Source organism: Lactuca sativa, chromosome 3, assembly GCF_002870075.4.
Source record: "Lactuca sativa cultivar Salinas chromosome 3, Lsat_Salinas_v11, whole genome shotgun sequence".
NCBI lineage: Eukaryota > Viridiplantae > Streptophyta > Magnoliopsida > Asterales > Asteraceae > Lactuca > Lactuca sativa.
Genome location: NC_056625.2, coordinates 110,305,770 through 110,319,753, shown reverse-complemented (window position 1 = coordinate 110,319,753; position 13,984 = coordinate 110,305,770). Strand labels below are relative to the sequence as shown.

General features: G+C 39.0%; 1 non-coding gene across 1 annotated transcript; it reads right to left on the bottom strand.

Annotated features, from left to right (window-relative positions):
• Positions 1 to 9,059: 9,059 nt before the first annotated feature.
• On the bottom strand, positions 9,060 to 9,131 carry TRNAD-GUC (transfer RNA aspartic acid (anticodon GUC)). The gene has a single exon. It is a non-coding gene; the product is annotated as a tRNA-Asp (tRNA).
• Positions 9,132 to 13,984: the final 4,853 nt, after the last annotated feature.

The following is a 13,984-nucleotide window of genomic DNA, read 5'->3' as shown; positions in this document are numbered from 1 at the left end:
AAACTAGACATAGGAGCGATTGTAGATTTCCGGCACTACAAAGGTTTTCGAAGGATGACGCTTCACATGATCAGTTAAACAGAAAAGTGAGTGTGGGGTTATGTCATGATATTTTTTTGAACAATGGTATTTTTTTTGAACATTTTGAAAACTTCGTTACCATTTTAAGTAATTGTTATGAACTGGACTTACAAGAACATATTCAATAACATAAACAACGACCAACAGCTTCAAATATTGATTGATAACCTTAAATATAACCAAAAGATTACAAGAACAATTGATAGGTTAGCTGATTCGAGATAGCTACTCTCCTAAGGAATACATTCCAGATTTCACAAAAAGATTGATATCTCACTCCCTGCCCACTACCCTCTTCTTATACTATCTGTCATAACAAATTAACTAATATAAAATGCCTAAAATGCCCTGCACTAATAAGATTATCTTTATTTAATGATTTTCCCATATTGCCCTTATCTAACATATAGGACTGAAGTTGATGCATAACAATACCCCACCCCAAAAGAACCACCTTGTCCTCAAGGTGGATACAAATAGTGTATACCATCCAAATTCTCTCAATTGGCCTCTTTTTCTTGCCCTCACCCTTACCATGATCTGCCACCACCATAACAATCACCATATATATTCCACCCACTTGTTCCATTGCACCCATGATCAACTTAACAGCTTCATCAGTATTGCCATTCTCATGAATAATCAAACATGGGGGCAAATATTGGAAACTAGAACCATCATCCTTCTTAAACTTGACTAAAGCCTTAGCAATACCCCATCCTAAAAGATGCACCTTGCCCTCAAGGTGAAAGGAAAAAACGTAAGGCAGAGTTATGAATTCTTCCCAAGTAACTTCCGATATAAGCTTGCCCTTCCACTGTATAATGACTTCTACTTGACTCTCTTTTGATTCTTTAACCTCACTACAGCTACCCTCCTCCATAAATTCAGAGTGAGAAGTTCTCCCCGGTGCAGAATTCCTCTCATTAGATATCACCACAGCTTCTCCATCTTTCTTGTTTTCAGCAATCTTACTGAACATTTCAATGTGTTTCTTCTTGATAACTTGCAGAATCTTGTTCCGGTGTAGCCTTTCATGGGAATTGTTGACTAGTAAGTCATAGGAATCCACAACATTCCCCAAGGGACCAAGATATTTTTGCATCAGCTCGTTGCAGTCATTCATAATAAACACCCTTCTCATGTGCGACTTGGTGTTGTGCATCTTCTTGCTTTTGTCAAAAGGATCAAACATAGCTCTCTTTAGAACAACTAACTTCCCCTCCTTGCAATATCCATGAATAAAATGATTGTAAGTAATTGAATTAGGCTTCACGTTTGTTGATATAAGCCCATTGAGCAACGCTCTAGCTAGAATGGTCTTTTTAAGCTTACACAAGATCTGAATCCTGATATTGTACATTCCAAGGGTTATAGGAACTTCATGCTTCTTCATCATTTCGAGCACTTTCCCATCTCCCTCAAAATTTTCTTCTTTGTAACACCCAATACAACCGTCACGTAGCAACCGCAAACTACCATCATGTAAATCTGCATCAATTTCTTCAGGGACTTTAGTAGCAATTACTCTCATAATTTCTTGTAGTGTAACAACTACATCCAGAGTAGCCTTGCAACGAACCTGCCTGGTTAGAGAAAAATCATTCAACCAAGCAGGATCAGATAGTTTAACAAAGCTAACTTATGGGTTTTGCATCCATGTCAGAGCTTTAATCCCCATTGCACCAACATAAGCACATTCACCTGACATAGTTGTACGCACCACCTCCATCAATGGTGCCCATGGACTTGATATTGTACTGTTGTTATCTTCATGTTGAGACTTATGTTCTTCCTGATCATCATTTTCAGCAATTGTATTAACATCTTTTCCTTCATTAATATTGTCACGTAAACTCCAAGGAAAAGCGACAGGACCTTTCCCAATCACTTTGTCTTTCTTTGAACCTTGAAGTTTAGCACGATGACATTTTGTTCCTGCTATTTCGTTTTTTTCTCTTAGAATTAGATCACCATCTTGTAGCTCCTCGGTAGGAAACGGTGAAATTGACAAGGGTAGGGTTGATGCGTACGTGAGAATCGGTGCCAAGGTTGCAGATTGTGGGATTGATTTGGTAATCTTTGATTCAATCTCACGTGGTGAGTTTAAGTTCTCTTCATGATTAACTGATTTAAGTAAGATTGGGCTAGATTTTAAACTGTTACCTTTAAACAAGTCGCTTTCCTTGATTCGGTTTATGTGAGCCCAAGGTGTTAGTTTCAGCCCAATTGTCAATTTTAGGCCCATTTTTGCAAAACCCTAAAAATGCTTCTTCCTGTCTATTCTCCCGTCCATCATCTAACAGATCTGTTGTCTCCCTGAGACTCCATCGGTGCTCCGACTGCCTTCCACCATGGTAGTCCGGCCACCATGACTCCGCTGTAAACATTGAGGATCCAAATCGTCGGAGGATTAGGAATTTTAGTTCTTCCCAATCTCTAATGGGTCGACGATAGTGTTCTTCATCATACTAGAGAGCAGCATAGCCCTCTAGTGCCGCTACCGCAACCTCCAGTTTTTCTACTTCTGATTATTGATAATCTACAAATCTTCTCTCTGCCTCAAGAACCCAACCATTCGAATTATTTCCATTAAATAGTGGTATCTCCAGCTTCTTGATTCTCCAGTTGGTTCCTCCGTTTTATTCGCCTCCGGTTGTACAGCCACCGCCACCGCCATCGGAACCACCTCCTGTTCCATTTCTTGAACCTCCACTGAATCCCATTGGGTTTGTCCCTTTTGTCCGCGAAAAAACAGGGTCGCTGCTGTGCTCTTCTCCCACTGATTTCTTTCCATTTGGTTCTTCCGGATGGCTCTTGGCTATTGCCATCAAAACCTCTTCGAACTTCTGCTCCATCTTCAACTGAAGAGAGGCTATGGAGTCAGCAGTATGTTGGATCAGATGCCCTGGATTCTCCATTCGATCGTACACATGCCCTAATTCTGTCTCTAGCAACTCAACCCTCTTGAGTTGAGCTCCTCCAGCCTCCTTCCTTCCTTTATCTCCAGCCCTAATCCCAGATGAATGCTCGGATACCATTTGTTATGAACTAGACTTACAAGAACAGATTCAATAACATAAACAATTACCAACAGCTTCAAATATTGATTGATAACCTTAAATATAACCAAAAGATTACAAGAACAATTGATAGGATAGCTGATTCGAGATAGCTACTCACCCAAGGAATACATTCCAGATTTCACAAAAAGATTGATATCTCACTCCCTGCCCACTACCATCTTCTTATACTATCTGTCATAACAAATTAACTAATATAAAATGCCTAAAATGCCCCTGCACTAATAAGATTATCTTTATTTAATGATTTTCCCATATTGCCCTTATTTAACATATGGGACCGAAGTTGATGCATAACAATAATTTTCCCAAATAATAAAATAGGACGATTACAAAAAAAGTTTCAAATGTTATTATTTATTCGTAAATAGTCCTTAAAATGATGAAGAATGTTATCATTTTCAAAGTTTGAGTCACGGGGTAAGACCAATTATTTCAATGCCAAACTGCCTTTGAAGTATTTTCTTCACAAAACCCACTGCCACTAACGAGTAACCCCTCATTATTTTCATTTCACCCCTCCGTGTTTCAAATGATTGTACTTAGCTCCTAAACAGTGTTTGGAAGCATAACAAATATTATCATGTACCTCTCTTTGTTTTCACTAACATACTAATGGTTTCAAATATTTGTAGTAAATAATTTTGGTAAGAAGATAAACTATATAGAATAAATATTTGTGATGTTCATGATAAGGTTAAAAGAAGATGCATTTTATGTACAAATAGTAATTGGATGTTAAGTTGTTAGGTATTTTTACACTTTTATAAACATATCACAATACCAAATACATTTCTTTTTTCAATTACATTGTTTGGTTTTTAGAAGTAAGAAATTGAAGTTCAGTTGAGAAGCAAAGTTATGGAGCTCTTCAATTGGATATTTTTTTGGGGAAATTCACTTCTAGTTCAACCACTATGTAACATACGTAATTTTTTTATGCAAATGGGTATATAGTAAACGAGACTCTTGATGTGGCGTTATGTACCTTATGGGAATTTTTAAGAAGTAATTAGATGATTAATTAGGTAATCCTATACACCATCTTCATGAGTGGTGTTGCACATTGTTAGAGATGAAGTTATCACAAGTTGTGTTAGAGTGTGAAGTCGAATCAAATCCTTTGCTAGTTTCATCGTGCAATGCTATTATTCTAGGCACGATGTTAGGAGGCAAGAAATACGTCTCACTTAAACATAGTTATGGACGTTGTCGACATATTGCTTATTTATGTGCCTTATGTGGGATGTTAAAGGAGTAAGTGCTCATATGATTTGTTAGGTAATTTAATAAACTAAAATGTACTCCTTAGGAGCTACATAATTAGAGAAAGGATGAAACCACATGTTGGAAATATAATGATGCGATTGTCACTTCAAATAAGTTGAGTATTGATTTATATTTTCTAACAAACATTATCAGAATGTTTCAAGTTGGAAAGATACTGAAGATTGACCAAGTGTTTGAAAAATCAGATGTTGTGATACATTTAGTTGACATGGAGAACTTCCTGGAAGCAAGGTGGTGCATCGTAATCATAAATGGCACCTCTTGGTTATGAGTAACGCATCCTTAACATGTATGGAGCATCTTGGTCATCTTTGGCACTCCTTGATGTTCATGGCACTTCTTGACATTTAAGGCACTCCAACTTTCATGACACTTCTTGAAATGCATGGTACTCCTTGAACATGATGTCACTCAGAAGACCCTTCTGAAGAGGATTGCACATCATGATCTGCTCAACACATTCTCAAAGTTGATCAAGAATACTCAAGTGAATTCAAGACGCAAGACTTGGATAGAAACTTTATGGAAACCTAACAAAATTGGAATATTCCATCCATTCTCTTTTAAGTATGGCAAGGTGTCAATTGATGACTCGGTCATGATGACATGTCAACACCTGATTGGTCAAGCCATGTTATTGGCTTTTCCAAAGCCTAAAAATAGGCCCCTTAGGACCCATTATAAAATTTCTCAGTCTGCTCAATTTACTCGCTCTTACTCATTCTGCTCACCTTACTCATACATTATCATAAGTTCTTAGAGAATATATTGAGAGTGGTTTACTTTGTAATATGTGTGAGCACTTTAGTGTTTTAGAGCACCTTCAGATCTTCCAAACACAAGTTAAAAATATGAATATGAAACATCTTCTCAACTTTACCTGTGAAGAAAGTACTTCAATATTTTTATCATAGTTTTTAAAATTTCAGCACCTCTTATCATTTGACAATTCTGAAACTTGGTTTCATTACTTCATTAAGTTTTTATTATTTTCAACAAAAAGAATTCCATGGTTCTTAAAAATCAAGTGAGAGAGTGAGAGAAGAGAAGAAGGGTGATTATTGGTATAGAATAAAGAAGCAATTATATTTAATGAAAGAGATTATTATGTCAATTTTCATATATGGCACACGATAATATATGCATCAAAATAGGACGTTAAGGTGTGTGGCACAAAATTGTATAATAAATTGTTCATGGTGATGTTGTGGGCAAGGACTCTTGTAATTAGTTTTAAGACATTTTTTGTGATGCAAGTTACATTAGAAGGTATCTTAATCCTTTCAAAGATCAAATAATGTCGGGGAACCGCAACAATTGTATGGTACTTTGGCATGCTTCTATTAAAGTTAGAATGGGGTTGTCATCGCATAGAACTCTAAAATTTATCACAAAAACTTCATGAGTAGTGTTTTCAAGTACTGGAGGTGAAGTTATCATATGTTATCTTAAAGTGTGAAGTCGAAGCCTATTGTAGAGATATTGACCAATGTTAAGAACGATATTTGGAGGAATGGAATATGTCTCAGACAAACATAGTTATTGAATTTGTCAATGTAGATCCCAGTTAGTGTACCCCCATGAGGTGGGGTTTCACCTTATACCAGTGATAAGAAAATTCTATATTGGTGGAGAAACATATGAAATTATAGCATACATTCAACATAAATCCTTATGATTTTGATATTTTTATATGTTTCATTATAGTCTTCAAGGACTATAGAATCTTAAGGATCGAGTTAGGAATTAAGTAAATTTATGATCAGTTATATTATTTTAAATCGAGGATTCTCACAAAATTATGTATTGTATTTACCTGATTTTACATGTATATTTTATGTGTAGATGTCATGTGATATATGCTGGTATTCACCATAAAAATAGTTTTGGTACTAATTTTTGTTCATTTCATGGGTGCTACATTCACCCAAAAAGAAGAATTAGTTCATGGAATCGCTTATACATAAGATAGGTACTTATACCTTAAAATGCATCCTTCAATTATTAGAGTACAATAACATTATTAAGGATGCAAACACTACATTGTACCCAATCCCACATCTTTATTCAGTAGTTTCTTATTCATACAATTAAGAATTTTCTCGAGGCCTGTTATACATTCTAACTCCTCTCTCATTACACATCCTATAGTGAACTAATTTAATGCATCAACTAACAAGGCTACTTTGTACATGCGATGCATGAAATACATCATATGTATTTCATAATACACTATGATAATTTCCAATAATAAATCATTAAATCTAACATCTTCTAAAACAATGAGATACACTTATAATCAGTGGACTCATTTACCATATTCCCAAACATAATAAGTCGATTTGCATTGAAGAACCCTTATTAACATGTATATATTAATTAGTATCCTATTTTGTGTATTTAAGTCCACCATTATTTTATGGTGATGTTGGGGTGTACTGACTTGATCAAATCATAAGTGAGCATCAAGAATCACGAGTGAGCATCAGGGATCACAATTGAGCATCGTGAATCACGAGTGAGAATTAGGGATCACAAGTGAGCAACAGGAATAACAAGTGAGCAACAGGAATAACAAGTGAGCATCAGGGATCACGTGTGAGCATCATGGATGCTCACAAGTTGAAGATGCTCAAGGAGGATGTTCATTAGTTGAAGATGCTCAAGGAGGATGCTCATCAGTTAAAGATACGCAATGAGGATGCTCATCAGTTAAAGACGCTCAAGGAGGACACTCATCAGTTAAAGATTCTCAATGAGGACACTCATCAGTTGAAGATGCTAAAGGAGGACAATCATCAGTTGGAGATGCTCGATGAAGACGCTCATCATTTAATGATGCTTATTGATGATGTTCATGGACGATACCCATGAGGTTGAAGGTTCCAAAAACACCCACATGGAATTCCATGATTGGTTAAAAATAGGGCATCCCCTTCATGGGTCTGGCCCATCAGTTTTAAGGTTTCCCATGCTTTCCTATAATTAGCTTCATATCCTCGTTTATTATTCTTTTCAAGTGCATGCTTATGTGTGTGCATAGTAATTTCAAGGTAATCATTGTTAGGTTGAGAGCACATCCTTTGGAGCAATTAGTAAGTGATAGTTTATTTTATTTCCTTATTTTTATTAGTTTATTTTAGATTTTTATCTCTTTTTCATTAGTTTTGTATTGTATATTTCTTTATCATGGATCGTATCGTGGGCTTTTTATTTTATATAAGAAATTTTGCAGGATTTTGGAGCTTATTGTGGTTGCGATTTGACTGGAGTTGGGCTTAGTGGGCTTTCCGATACATTATTGGTCTTGGCGGATCCACCAAAGAAGAATTGGGCTTAATAAGCTAAAAGCTTGGATGAAGTGGGCTTGTGAAGATGGATTTTGGACTTTTATTTTGGGCTTGGAGCATCTACATTTGAAACAAAAAGATGATTGGTTGATTTGAATCACATAGACATGAAGGGGACCAAAGGAATCTTTGGTAGTGGAAGGGTGGAGTGGAGGAATGAGGAGTCAATAGCATTACAACAACACTTGCATGGGTGGAATTTCTGTTGTGCGGGTACCCACGCAACTGCCTAGTTTTGGGCATTTTGGTCATTTGGCACACCATAACCTTGGGGGATCAGATCTATTAGCCACATTCTTGATTTTACACCATCAGAGACCTGGATGGGGCAATTTTGAAGCTTAAGACTCATTTCTTTTCATCTTTCCAAGATATTGGTAGTTTCTTTATGCAATTAGACTTTTGTGATTGTTGATCTATTGTCATGAGTGGCTAAACTCTCTATTTTGGTAGACCTTGGCTAAAACCTCTGAATGTTTGTGGGTTTTTGAAGGATTTATTCGTATTTATCATTTATCTTATGTCTATGATTCTACTTCATATTTTATATGCTTGTTTAGTGCTTTGATCATGATCTTGGTACTTTAATAAGCCATTGTTGGTTTATTTCTTTGGTTTAGCATTGAATCATTGAATTTACTTAGAACAAGAGCTTTATGATGGTAGAAATCATCTCTAGTTTGTGAATTATAACTCCTTTATGGATGTGTAAGCATTGACATCCTATAGGAATTGGAGATTTCTTGATTCGTAAGGCTAATCAACTTCTTGGGTTCAATTGCTTCAACTGGATCTTTGATTTTGATTAAGAAGGTGTGTTGTGGGCTACACTAACCTCCATACTACCTAGGAGAAATCTTGGCATATCATGCTTCATGATTGCTATAACCAATTTGGGATGAATGATAAGCTTCATGTTAAATCCTAATGATAAACACACAAATGTTCATTGTGTTGAATTGCCTTGGTTTACCAATTCTCTCCAATATTTGACCATCTCACTTTCTTTCTTAATTGCAAGTTCTTTAGTTATTTATCTCTTTAGTTTTCAAGCAATCATAACACCCCCCCCCTTTTTTTTTTTAGTTTAATTGTAGTTAGCTAGTTTATTTGCAATAGTTCTTTTAGATTGCATTGGTGAGTGAATACAACCATTTCCCTGAGGATCAATACCCTTTTTACCATTATATTACATTTTATTTGCAAACAAATGGTGTAATTTGCTTGGTGGACTTGACATCCCACCAAGTTTTGGCGTCGTTGTCGGGGATTGAACCCGGGTCACCGGCGTGACAGGCGGGAATACTTACCACTATACTACAACGACATACTCTTGTTACGCATAGCAGGGTTGTGAATGGATCCAGAGAGGAGTCAGGCCTGTGTAGCCCTAGATGGATGGGACCCGTGGGCGAGGCGATAGTTTTTTCTGGTTGTGGTTGCGCGACTCAGATTGTTTGGCATGTTGAGAAAAGTAAGGATGGATTTCGAGGATGAAATCTAATTTAAGTGGGGGAGAGTTGTAACGCCTGAAATCTTGAGGAGAAATTTTTTAGAATAAACCATTTTCATGTTGAACACGGCGAGTTGTAGGAACCAACTCGATGCATTTAAGATAGAAGAATCGCGGGGATTAAATGAACCAACATGACAAGTTGAGGTGCCTCAACTCAGCGGGTTGGTGGTTGCGAAGGAAAACCTAATTTCTAGGGTGCTGCACCCTATTTAAAGGCCTTAAGTTCCTTTGGCTAGCCTCCTCATCAGCCTTCATTGTTATCAAAACTCTAAAACGAGTTGTAGCCTCCATTGTCAAGCATTTGAGCCTTGGAAGGAAGTTCTATGTCTATTTTATGCATTGTGAAGGAGATAGAAGATCTTAAAGTTTCTAAGCTTAGAGGAGGGGTCTTGGATCCAGAATCATTATCCATTTTGCAAGGATTTTGAGGTATTAAGTTCTTATCTTGATGGCTAGATGTTTAGATCTTTCTTTTTGGGTTAATTGTTTTGTTTGAGTCATGGGTCGGATGGATGTTGGGATTAGGATGTCCTAAATCCTTATTCTTTTAGATCTGGGGTTTTCATGGACTCTTATGGCATAACAGTGCCAATTTATGGATTTAAAGGCTCCATGCATCCTTTAAGTCCCTTATTAAGCCCTTTTTGAGCATTTGAGCCTCTCCTAGTCATGCATGAGCATAAAATTGGAAACTTTACGTGCTCTTCCAACTCTAGAGTGTCAGATCTGCAATTTGGGGGCTTTGTCTTTGAGTATTAAGTGTTTAATGGTTAAGACCTCATTCTTTTAAGACTAGGGTTGGGCTTAGACCCATTTCAGTAGTTCCTAGGGGTAAAGTTGTTCTAAATCTCATATTGGTCAAGATCTGAGTTGTGAAGCTCTTTGAGTCAATAATGTCAGCATAATGTATTAAGAGGTGGGTTTCTTGCAAAATCGATGAGTTTATGGATAAACTGGGCGAGTTGGCTCGGTTTCTCCCCGACTTTGTAGTTGATGAAGGAACACGACGAGTTAAAGGACAGCTCGGCGAGGTAGATCAACTCAGGCCATTGACCTTGACTTTTGACCCCGTCTTTGACCAAGTTGTTCTAAGGGGGTACTTGAGGTAATCAGAATTGTATTTAAGGAAATTATGGGCTTAAGATAAGGCCCGTATGGGGTTAGGCCCAATTTGGAAAATTGGACCATTAGTGGGCCTTTGTGGATATTTTGGTTTTGGGCCTCGTTTTGATGCATGTTGGGTCAGGGGTAAAATGGTTATTTCACCCCAAGTATGGATGGTGGGCCTTAGAATGTAACGTAATTGCTAATTGGGTGTTATTTTGATCTGATAGCTCGGAGGCGTCATCAGGGCAGCAACTAGGGATTTCTTTCTATGAGCTTCTACATTCGAGGTGAGTTTCCTCACTGGGTTAGCGGTTCGAAGGCACCAATGCCGGCCCATTTTTATGTTATGTTATGTTGGTATGCTACTTGTATTCGTGACTCTTGCATGTGTATGTGTTTATATGCTTTTCGGGCTAAGGCTCGATACCGGGCGGGGCCCGGTGACTACTTGTATGCTATGTATCTATGTGATTATTGCATGTGTATGTGTTTATTTGATATATGTTATATATGCTGGGTGGGCCCCGATCTATTACCGAGCGGGGCTTGATTCCGGGCGGACCCGATGCCAGACGAGGTCCAATGCCGGCGGGGCCCACTATATGTTTATTAGTATGTATGGTATGTGGTATTTTGGGGATCTCACTAAGCTTTCTGCTTATGGTTTTCAGTTTATGTTTTAGGTGATTCGGTTTTCAAATTAATGGAAGAGCTCGGAATGATTACAGGGCACACACCGCATGTTTCTGCATTCTGTGATTCACTCTGATTTAATGATGTTTTGCTAAATATCAGCTAACTTGGTTTTATGGAAATGATATGTATTAATGATTATTTATCTAAAAACGAAAATTTTATGTCATTATTTTTGGGATGTTTCAAAATCACAAGTGTAGCACCCGGTTCCTGGTACGTAAATATTATTTGATGTATTTCCTTTCTTTTAGCCTTGGACTCGGCGAGTCATAGGTCCGACTCGCCGAGTGGATGCGGGACCCGGGACGCGTTTAAATTGTCGACTCGACGAGTCCATATCCTGGACTCGGCGAGTCACAGCTGTTGGATGAAACCCTAAGTTTCAGGGGTTTGCACCCTATTTAAGCAGCTTATCTGCCCCAGGCCAGCCCCCATTCTCTCCCCAGAGCTCCCCAACCCTCTTTTGTGCTTGTTCTTTGAAGATTGAAGTTTTGTTGTGTACTTTTGAAGGCTTTGAAGGAGGAAGGAAGTAGATCCAGAAGATAGGAAGCCATCCAGGCCATTATTGTGTTCTTCCAGCAGTTCCTTTGAGGTATAACCCGTTTTCCCCTTGATTCTATGCTTAAACTTCATTTGGGTCCTTCTTGGTCAATTCCCCAAGTTTGTATGTGCATTATATGTCATAATAAGGCGTTTGGCCTTTGGATCTAGGCAAGATTGAGCTCCATGAGCTCAGATCTGTTAGCTTTTTGGCCCCATGTTGCTTGTTAGCCCTAGATCTACCCTTTTGAGACATTTTGAGCCCTAAAATCCATATTGGTGAATATCCACACGTAAAGTTGGAAACTTTACGTGTGATTCGTGTCCTAGAAGTCCAGATCTATGAATGGCATGGACTGGAATCGAGCAAATCGGTATATTTTAGGAGTGCATGGCAACGACTCGGCGAGTCGTTCATGTGACTCGGCGAGTCTGCTCGCGAGTCTTCGAGTTTGTCCCCTTTTTGTAGTGTCGAGTGAGCAGTGAGTCACAGGGTGTGACTCAGTGAGTCGGAAGCTTAACTCATCTATGGAGGTACTCGGCGAGTCAATGCCCTGACTCGGCGAGTTCAAGGCAATCTCCTTAGATCAAGAACAGACTCGACGAGTTGTTCATACAACTCGGCGAGTCTTAGCATGGGTGTTCTTCGGATGAAGATGGACTCGACGAGTTGTTCATACAACTCGGCGAGTAGGATGAAGGACTTGAATATTGGTCATGAAGGCGAACCCGTCGAGTCGTCGCCTAACTCGACGGGTAGGATCGGGATTCAGGGCAGTCGTTTGCGTAGGGACTCGGCGAGTCGGAAAGCCAACTCGGCAAGTCGAGGTCAACTGAAAGTTGACTCTGACTTTGACTTAGGGCAAGGTCAGGGGTAAAATGGTCATTTTACCCAAAGGTCAGTGAGCAGTGTTTGATTGAGTATATTGTGGGAATTACAGCCGGAGGGTTTCCGGAGCAGCAGCAGCAGTAGTAGGTGATCAGTTCCCACACAGACCAGCAGCTATTTCGAGGTGAGTTTCCTTCCCAGTAGGAACGGGTCTAAGGCACCAAGGCCGACCCGTGTAGACGAGATGCTAGTACTAGAGTGTGGGCCGAGCCCGTATCTCTGTTGTAGTTAAGTACGATATATGTGTTAACATGATAGAATTGCTTATACTTGTTGTCTGTGTGATACTTGTATGTTATGGGTTAGTGGTTGAGTGTGGGCAGGGCCCGTATCTCTCCGAGGTCGGAGTGTGGGCTAGGCCCGTATCTCCCAGATAGCGAAGTGTGGGCAGGGCCCGTATCTTCACAAGTGTGGGCGAGGCCCGTACTCCCGGCTAGCGAAGTGTGGGCAGGGCCCGTATCTTCCCGAGTGTGGGCAAGGCCCGTAACTCCTAGCTGAATAATGGTTGCTATATGTTGCATGGTATGTGGTATTATGGGGGAACTCACTAAGCCTTGTGCTTACAGTTTTCAGTTTGGTTTCAGGTACCTCCTCGGCTAGGGGAAAGGAGCCGGCGCGGTAGCGGCACGTCACGCACACACTCTCCGATTTCCGCATTTACGAGCTTCACTGGGATTTGTACTCTGATATTTTAATTAAATGTATGACTTGGTTTTTAGACACGGTTCACTGGTGTGATATTTTGATCAGACAATGTTTTAGCCCTTTTATATTCTCTAAAAGTGATGTTTTTAAAACGAAATTTTTGGTCATGAAAATTGGGTTGTTACAACAAGTGAGCATCATGAATCACGAGTGAGCATCAGGGATCACAAGTAAGCATCAGGAATCATGAGTAAGAATCAGGGATCATAAGCGAGCATCACCAATCATGAGTGAACATCATAGATCACAAGTAAGCATCAAGAATCACGATTGAGCATCAAGGATAACAACTAAGCATTAAGGATCATGAGTGAGCATCAGGGATCTCGTGTGAGCATCATGGATGCTCATAAATTGAAGATGCTCGAGGAGGATTCTCATTAGTTAAATATGCTCAAGGAGGATGTTCATCAGTTGAAGATACTCAAGTAGGATGGTCATCAATTGAAGATGCTCAAGGAGGACGTTCATCAGTTGAAGATGCTCAACGATGATGCTCATCAGTTGGAAATGTTGGAGGAGGACGCTCATTATTTCATGATGCTCATCGATGATGCTCAGGACGGTACTCATCGATGATGCTAATGGATGATACTCATGAGGTTAAAGGTTCTAAAAGTGCCAACATGGAATTCCATGATTGGTTGGAAATTAGGGCATCCCCTTTATGTGCCAATTATGGATGGGCATGACCCATCAAAATTTGGGTTTCCCATGCTTTTCTATA